This window comes from Thermobia domestica, chromosome 16 (genome assembly GCF_964235325.1).
Source record: "Thermobia domestica chromosome 16, izTheDome1.hap1.1, whole genome shotgun sequence".
NCBI classification, from domain to species: Eukaryota; Metazoa; Arthropoda; class Insecta; order Zygentoma; family Lepismatidae; genus Thermobia; species Thermobia domestica.
This window is the reverse complement of record NC_137469.1, coordinates 160,029,756-160,039,745: the sequence shown is the minus strand read 5'-3', so window position 1 is coordinate 160,039,745 and position 9,990 is coordinate 160,029,756.

Genomic DNA, 9,990 nt, shown 5'->3' with positions numbered 1-9,990 from the left:
TAAATATAAATATATATATAAAAAAAACATTTAATTCCATCATCGTTAGGATAAGATCAATATAGTGAATCACACGATAGTGTGAACAAACCAAACCACACAATAGTGTGAACAAAGTCCTGTTAGAAAAATACTCCATAAATGTGACACATTTTTTTAATGCTTCTACCATTTATACAAACCCTCACATTGTTTTCGTTCTGGCGGCGCCCCTAATAGAGTACAAACGAAAATTTCGCCTGCACATTTCTGTGCAAATGATGTACAAGCGATTGATATAATTTGTGATTGAATTGGATATGGTGGGGGCTACCATTTAGACAGCCCCACTTTGTTTTCGTTCTGGCGGCGCCATTAATTGTGTACAAAGGAAAATTACGCATGCATATTTCTGTACAAACGATGTACAAACGATTACGAAAATTTGTGATTCAATTGGACATGTTGGTGGGAAGCTACCACTTAGAGAGCCCCCAGTTTGTTTTCGTTCTGGCGGCGCCCCTAATTGTGTACAAACGAAAATTTTGCCAGAACATTTCTGTAAAAACGACGTACAAACGATTGCGACAATTTGTGATTGAATTGGACATGGTCGGGGGCTACCACTTAGACAGCCCCACTTAGTTTTCGTTCTGGCGGCGCCCCTAATTGTGTACAAACAAACATTTCGCCTGCTCGTTTCTGTACAAACGAAGTACAAACGATTCCGACAATTTGTGATTCAATTGGACATGGTGGGGAGGTATTACTTAGAAAGCACCCTACTTTGTTTCCGTTCTGGCGGCGTCCCTAATTGTGTACAAACAAACATTTCGCCTGCACATTTATGTACAAACGACGTACAAACGAATGCGACTATTTCTGATTGAATTGGACATGGTCGGGGGCTACCATTTAGACAGCCACCACTTTGTTTTCGTTCTGGCGGCGCCCCTAATTGTGAACAAACAAACATTTCGCCTGCTCGTTTCTGTACAAACGAAGTACAAAATTGCGATAATTTGTGATTGAATTGGACATGGTGGGGGGGCTACCACTTAGACAGCACCCTTTTCTCTGTTCTGGCGGCGCCCCTAATTGTGTACAAACGAAACTTTTGCCTGCACATTTCTGTACACACGAAGTAGAAACGATTGCGATAATTTGTGATAGAATAGAAGATGTTGGTGGGGGGCTACCAGTTAGACAGTCCCCCACTTTGTTTTCGTTCTAGCGGCGCCCCTGATTGTGTACGAACATACATTTGCCTGCACATTTCTGTACAAACGAAGTACAAACGATTGTGACAATTTGTGATTCAATTGGATATGATGTGGGGAAAGGGCTACCACTTAGACAGCCCCCACTTTGTTTTCGTTCTGGCGGCGCCCCTAAGTTTGTTCAAACAAACATTTCGCCTGCACATTTCTGTACAAACGATGCACAAAAGAATGCGACAACTTGTGATTGAATTGGACATGGTGAGGGGGGGCTACCACTTAGACAGCCCCCATTTTTTTCTGTTCTGGCGGCGCCCTTAATTATGTACAAACGAAAATTTCGCGTGCACATTTCTGTACAAACGAAGTACAAACGATTGCGACAATTTGTGATTGAATAGGACATGGTCGGGGGCTACCACTTAGTTAGCCCCCAATTTTTTTCGTTCTGGCGGCGCCCCTAATTGCGTGCAAACATACATTTCGCTTGCACATTTCTGAACAAATGAAGTACAAACAATTGCGACAATTTGTGATTCAATTGGACATGGTGGGGGGGCTACCACTTAGACAGCCCCCATTTTTTTCTGTTCTGGCGGCGCCCCTAATTGTGTACAAACAAAAATTTCGCCTGCACGTTTCTGTACAAACGAAGTACAAACGATTGCTATAATTTGTGATTGAATAGGACATGTTGGTGGGGGGCTACCAGCTAGACAGCCCCCAATTTGTTTTCGTTCTGGCGTCGCCCCTAATAGTGTACAAACGAAAATTTGGTCTGCACATTTCTGTACAAACAATGTACAAACGATTGCGATACTTTGTGATTCAATTGGACATCGTGGGGGGAGCTACCACTCAGACAGCTCCCCACTTTGTTTTCGTTCTGGCGGCGCCCCTAAGTTTGTTCAAACAAACATTTCGCCTGCACATTTCTGTACAAACGATGCACAAACGAATGCGACAACTTGTCATTGAATTGGTTTTGGGGGGGGGCTACAACTTAGACAGCCCCCATTTTTTCTGTTCTGGCGGCGCCCTTAATTATGTACAAACGAAAATTTCGGGTGCACATTTCTGTACAAACGAAGTACAAACGATTGCGATAATTAAGTGATTGAATAGAACATGTTGGGGGGGGTACCAGTTAAACAGCTCCAATTTGTTTTCGTTCTGGCGGCGCCCCTAATAGTGTACAAACGAAAATTTGGCCTGTACATTTCTGTACAAACAATGTACAAACGATTGCGGCAATTTGTGATTTAATTGGACATGGTAGGGGCTACCATTTAGGGGAACTCCCTCGAGAGGAATCACTCTACTTATTTATTGCAAAAAGCAGAATTTAAAAATTCCCATTCGTCCAAAGTTATCGTGTGAAGTAACAGCCGTTTGTATGTACGTACTAATATTGATAAGTTCCACTACGCGATCCCAATTAATAGTTCATATACCCGCGCCACACACACACACAGTAGCATTTGTACACACGAAAGTATACCTGGTAGTATCCACACGCTTACGCCGGAAACTAGAAACAAACAAACAAACACACACACACACACACACACACACACACACACACACACACACACACACACACACACACACACACACACACACACAGGGACAGAGAGAGAGAAAGAGAATATCTTGTTGTACCTTTATACTGAATGCACCATTACTCACAAAATTAGTTAAAAAAGAAAAAAGAAAAAAGTTGTAAATGAAACTTTCAAAGATTGGTACCACTGCTGCGTGTCACACATGAGATTGTTCCATAATGATTGATTCGTAATATGATGTATATGGGTTTCTTAATGGTAGTATAACAAAATGCCTTCAAATTGACCACTAAATAAAAAGTGAAATTTATTTCTCAAATTTTGTAAAATCGAAGTCGGTGGGCATTATGGGAACAGTCTACAATAACAATATATGCAAATAAATATTAATATACTTCACGTTTTCCAGTGGGTGCAAGAAAGCTTCGAATAGTACTTGTTGCCAGAAGCATTAGCTGATGTAAATATATATATATATATATATATATATATATATATATATATATATATATATATATATATATATATATATATATATATAACACATAAGGAAAAGAGGATTACAAATTTTCAGTTCAGGAGGATCGGATCAAAAGAAAGAAAATATCGTAGTATATAAAAATATATTACGCCTCCGTAAGCCTGGGGGGCCCGAGCGTCCCCCGCCTCCCATTAGGGTGCCCATGTAATCAATCATTATATGAGCTGCTCCCTGGTTGATTCAGCATATCTGAGGTTTTTTTTGGGGGGGGAATATAATGCATTTGTATGTGCAGGAAACGCTAAACTATATGACCTAACGGCGACCATATTGGAATTTGGCCGCCTTCTTGGTTATGCACCACCTATGAACTTTACGACATATCAACCACTCCACAAATCAAAAGAGATCAGCTCCGGTATTTTTTTTCCACACATCCCCCTCTGATACTGTACTATAGGGAAATTTCTACAGATTACTTATGCGGAATAAATATAGAAGAAGAACTTCTGACCACAGAACATTGAATCACGGGAGATGGAAAGGAGTCTGGCCAGAAGTGAAGTTATAAATATCAAGAAATCTTCATTCCAAAGAAGCGCATGCACTACGAGACAGTTTGCAGATTACTTCATATGTGATGGTGAACGTGCAAGGCAGTAAAAAATGATATATTAATACTATGTGAATGTCCAATAATACCTACATTAAGGGGAATTTTATATACTTCAAGTTCATTTATATTAAAGTACTAGCATCAAGTAGCCTACCCGCTTCGCTGGGTTAAATTAAGAAAAAATAGTAATATGTTTCGTTAGTCAGTCACTTTAATGTCACAATATAATGTAACATTTGATATTGTCTTTGAAGTAACCAAGAACCGACAGGCGGTATAAATATCTTAGGAAAAAATTACCCACTATCAAATTTTCGGACATAAAGTCATATTGACCAAAGTGACTGCCTCCGCTAACAAACAACACATAATTGTAATAGTAACATTTCATGTCTTTGAAGTAACCAAAAATCGACATGGGGTATAATTTCCTAAGAAATTATACCCCCCCCCTACCACATCTTCGGATTGAAAGCCATCTTGCCCAAAGTGCCTATGTCTGTTAAAAGATATTCTATTACGGAGTGGTATCAATTTATAATGTAACATTTGAGTTTGTCTTTGAAGTAATCAATAACTTACAAGGGGGTAATAATTTCCTAGGAAATTTTTACCCCTACCAAATTTTCGGAAAGCTATCTTGCCCAAAGTGACTGTGTCTGTTAAGAGATACTACAGAGTGCTATCAATTTATTATGAAACATTTGACTTTTTCTTTGAAGTAACCAGTAACCGACAGGGGGGTAATAATTTCCTAGCAAATTTTTACCCCCTACCAAATCTTCTGATTTAAAGCCATATTGCCCAAAGTGACTATCAATTTATAATGTAACATTTGAGGTTGTCTTTGAAGTAACCGATAACCGACAGGGGGGCAATAATTTCCTAGGAAAGTTTTACTCCCCTACCAAATCTTCGGATTTAAAGCTATCTTGCCCAAAGTGAGTGTATGCAGTGAGAGATCACATTCAATAATATGAATTTTTAATGTAACTTCTGACTTTTCCTTTGAAATTACCAGAAATCGACAAGGGGCTAAAGATTTCCAGGGGGTAAAACTTTCCAGGAGGTAAAAGTTTCCAGGAGTAAAAAATCCCTGTGACACCGGTAGCCAGCCCAAAAATTTAGGGGGGCCCAGTATAGTGATGGGTAAATTCCCGGGAAGATATTTTTCGGGAATATTCCCAAAATGAGAATTTATCCGGGAATTTATGTACAATCAGAAAGAAAATTGCATTCTATTACTATATTATGATTTCAAAGTTGAATTAATTTTTATATCACAGCATAGCCTATTATTACTGTTGTCCACAGAGGACTCTTTAAAATATATATTCTGAACGGTACTATATTACTTTATTAACACTTTATTATATTTAGAGAGTACGCATAAATGCATATTTATTTACAATATGTTCTATCAATTAAATATGTGCGAAAAAATTATATAGTAACGGTTTAAATTTATATGTAAGTGTATTTGCTCAACTTGACTCTATTACAGATATTATAAACACATTAAATTTATAAATGTTATAAGCCAATTAGATTGGATAAATGCTAGAAGATACATGTCTCACCAATTTATCAACATTTGCGCATACATATTTATGTTCACAAAATTTGCAAGATACTTACTTATCTTTATATTTTAGCACGTAACATTGTCATACATGACCTTACATTCTACCTATTTCTTGAAATTCCATACGTTAATTCACATGTAAAATAAGTCCGAGTACCTCTTCAGAAATTCGAGTGAGAGAGAGGAGACAGCCCGACGTCTATTACTAATGGTGGTTCAGGGTTTATTGATAGTACTTCATCTCTATTTGTACATAATTCTAAATTTCTTTACAAAATGGTTCCTTTTCATCACTTGTAAATTAGTACTTTGCTAATTTTGGCTGTTCTTTAGCATTGGGGGCCAGCTTTTGCACCTACTTTTTTGCGATATTCTATTCCGATGCGGTTGTTTTATGGTTTCATACGTTAAATTACGTTATCAGCATTAAATTCAGACAGCATTGCGGAGCGAGCGTCAGCGAATGAAGACGGGTTAGAGACCCGCATGGCGTGTTGTTTTCTATCTTCGTTACCAACAATTGACTTTCTTTTCTCACATAAATCACTTCCACTTACCTTTTCGTTTTGTATAAATCCCCTACTGCCTTAAAAAATACGTTCGATACTTTCTTGACTACTTGAACATCACTATCAACTCATTTCTTCCGCAAATCATCCTACTTTTTGCTAGTTTTGGCCTCAAATATTTAACAATTACCCTACTTTTTAGTGCAAATGGAAATGGAACTTAAAATATCATATTATTAGTTATATAAAGTAGGGGAGAGGGGGGTACATTTGAACAGGGGGTACCTTTGAACATTTAAGATAACAGGCTAGAAATAATAGCATATCTGATGGTTTCAAAATTTTTAGTTTGGTAAAACTGCGTTGCATGACGGTCAACTGTTATCTGCAATTTTAATGTAAATGTTGATGAACAGCAGTACTTTGTTACATTTGTGGGGTGAAAAGTTGGAATTTTTGTGAAGTTTTGTAAGATTTTTGACAGAAGCCTGTGTTTTGATATTATCTGCCATTCATTGCAGAAGCAAGTACATTAATTTACTTATCCAATGTTGCCCTTTGTATTTCACAATAGCTTGTACTATCTGGGTATTATCAAATTCTGCTTGATCATGCCGGTTGGGGCAGCTTTGAACAAAAATTAGGGGGCACATTTGAACATTGTTCTACCTATGCTTTTCTGAAAGTTATAAGTACCAGCAACATGTTTGTGTTCTCAGACAATGAAGACAAATGTTCAGTACCAACTGCTGATATTATGTGTGGTCTTTCTAATTCTTGTCTGTCGTTTTCGATTACTTTTAAACTCTCGCCCGCCTTACTTGGGAGTTGAGTATGACCTTGAAGTTGAATTGGATTATAACTGTCACTATTCATCTCAGTGACCCCAAAAACTATGAATTCAACTCAATTCAGATGTGTTTCCGAAGAGAAGGCAAATTATTTAGAGCACAGAGGCGCACAATATACAAATACGGGCCTGCATATATGTTTCAGCAATTATTACTATTATTATTATTTCCTTGCCATACGCAATTGGTTAATTCTTGTGCCTTAAACCGTTAATGCTGCTTTGTTACATTAGCCTTGTTGTTCGTAAACGAATTCATCCTGAAAATAACGATTATTGTAGTAAAATAATGGTATGTTCAAAACTGCCCCACGTATGTTCAAATCTACCCCATGCTTGTTTAAATCTACCCCCCAAGGGGGTACATTTGAACGACACCCCCTGCGCCCTTGCACAGAATGACAAGATCAAACAAAGTACTCTATTTTATGGCAAATATAATGTATATTATATTTAGCTTTTGTTACAGTTCTATAAGGAAATTTACTGGGTGTTTGGAAGCAAAAACGAATATTCGAAAACAGATGTTCAAATGTACCCCCCTCTCCCCTACAGGCAAATAATTTTAAATTTTTTAACCTCAAAATTTTTTAAAACCTAGAAGTAAATCATAATATATTAAAATAAAGTAATTAATCATATGGTTCTTATAATTTGGAGGATAAAGTAAAGAAATGAAAATAAATTCCTTCCCGGGAATTTATAGGCCAGGGAAAAAACCCGGGAATATTCCCAGTTTTAAATTCCTTCTCACCGGGAATATTCCCACTGCCCATCACTAGCCCGGTAGAAGTTAGGGGGAGCCCGATGCAACCATATAATAGTATATCACCATATTATAGTTCATTTGTAAGCCTACCGTGAAAGTTATAGGGGGCCAGCCAAAAATTTAGGGCGGGCGGCCCCCTAGACTCCATGGATACGGGTCTGCTACATTGATACGTGTTATTTGCATTCCTTTGTTTCAGGATTGCTGTTACAGAACTTATTATGAAACGGAGGGATATATTTCCCTCCCTTTCACAATATTTCTATCAAATGTGTTATGAAGCAAAGTGACACTCACATGAGACTACAATCTGGACAATTTAGAACAAATTCACAGGGACATTTCTATGCGAAATTCAAAATTCAAATTTTAATTTCAATTTTTGAAGTGCTATTTTTATCGTACAAGTTTCTTCAACATAGTATAACTTGTAGAGTAATCTTTAAGCTTTCCAATGGTGATTGCTCCACGTCTCTAGTGCACATATTAACCATTTTATGACAATTTTTAATAAAAACTGTAACTCAAAAATGCCCTTTCTTGATATTTTTAACGCCCTGTAAGGGGATACTTTCTGGAGGAGAGAAATAATATTTGGGATTTTTTCACCTCTCACTGTAATAAAGCTGTGCACAAATTGTTATAAAAATCTGTTCGACATGAAACGTCCCATAACTTACAGTTTCATAAGCTTGTAGACTTGCAACTGTTTCGTTCACAGTAAGGTACTGACAACTTTCCCGCCTCAACATTTGTATGATTATCACTTTCGAAATTTTGTCCAGAAGTCGGAAGAAACTTTTTTGATCCTTCACTTGCCTCTCATCTTCTTTCAAGTTTCGTAGTTTTCTTTTGTGATAAAATGCTCACTTGTTTTTTTCTCGTTGGCTATTATTAGTAGCTCTACATGAAAAACAAAGTACTATTGAAAAGTGAAAACACTCATTATAAATAAATAAATAAATAACGAAACGACTCGGAATAGAATCAAAAATGTTGACGAATGATGACAAATGGACTAACAGACAAAACAAAGTGAACATTAAGCAGTAGGCAGCGATTGTAAGCCACTGATATTAGGAACTTCAGTTAATTTCCCTCAGAAATAATGGAAAATTCCAATTGTACCGCCCGTCTTTACTTAGTATTTGTTCCCCCTCCCTGGAACAATGGACAGTAAAAGCCTAATCGCTTGAACTTCAATATTGTGCATTTCATTTACACTGCCACACCAAGTGAACTTTGTGGTGGACAAACACCATGTGCGTGGATTTCCTCGGGGTTCTCCCGTTTCCTCCCACTTTCTTCATTCCACCTTTTTATTCATTACTCATAATCACCGTCTCTTTTAGCCTAACCGGCATAAACGTGGGACGAAAAACTCAAAGATTTCATTTTCATTTACACTGAGAGGAATTAAGAGTCTGTTATATAGGCCTATGTATTTTATGCACAGGGCTGGATTGTGGAAAGAAGGCCACTCTTTTTATTCATACTGCCGTGGTGCTTAACTGAAAAGCAAAATTTCCCTACATTTTATCTCATTTTCGTACAATCTCCTTTTTCCCCCTCTTTTAAAAAAAATATTTCCTAAATCTCCCTGCGCCGCGGAAAATTCTCCATCACTTGTGAGAATGGCATTGGAGCCAATTGATGTACGAGTCGATGAAATTGTAAAGTTGTGTTTTACAGCAAACACCTCTAAGATACTTCATTGTCCTTTACTTTTGATTTAACCTGTATCTTAGTCTGCACAATATTTAATTGAAGCTATTTGGAATTTTTTCATAACATTTTCTTTAATAAATATTTCGGCCAACATTTAAAACACAAAATTCATTTTCCAGTTTGGCGCTCTCTTTACTTGGCACCTCCTGCGAAAGCGTTGTTCGCAGCAATCTAGATCAGATCCTGTAAGTACGAAATGGGGTGCCTGACAAACAAGTAGACAACTGTTAATTTGTAAAACGTTTAGGTAAAATGGGTACAGAAATTATATTTTCGAAGACTGCACCGTTCATTAACTATCTTTATGTGCAGAGGCGTCATTTAGGAGGGGTAGGAGGGGGCAATTGCCCCCCAAGAGTTTGAGGAACGCATATACTATAATCGATTGTCTATTGATATGCTAATACAAAACGTGAAAGTCATATGTCCATGGTTCTCTTGCCCTCCTCAAGCGAAGTCTCAAATGACGCCCCTGTTTATGTGCTGTAATTTCATTATACGGAGTAGAAGGAAGAGAAGCCTACTGCTGGAATACTGGTATATGACATTGAGAACGATCGGAGATATCTCCGGGAGGGAATATCGTAACCCCGGAGGATATTTACTCCTAGAGCTAATTCTAAACTAAGAACGTTTTATGTATATAGTTTTATTTGTTCTTTATAATAAGACGTAATGTGCCAGAAGA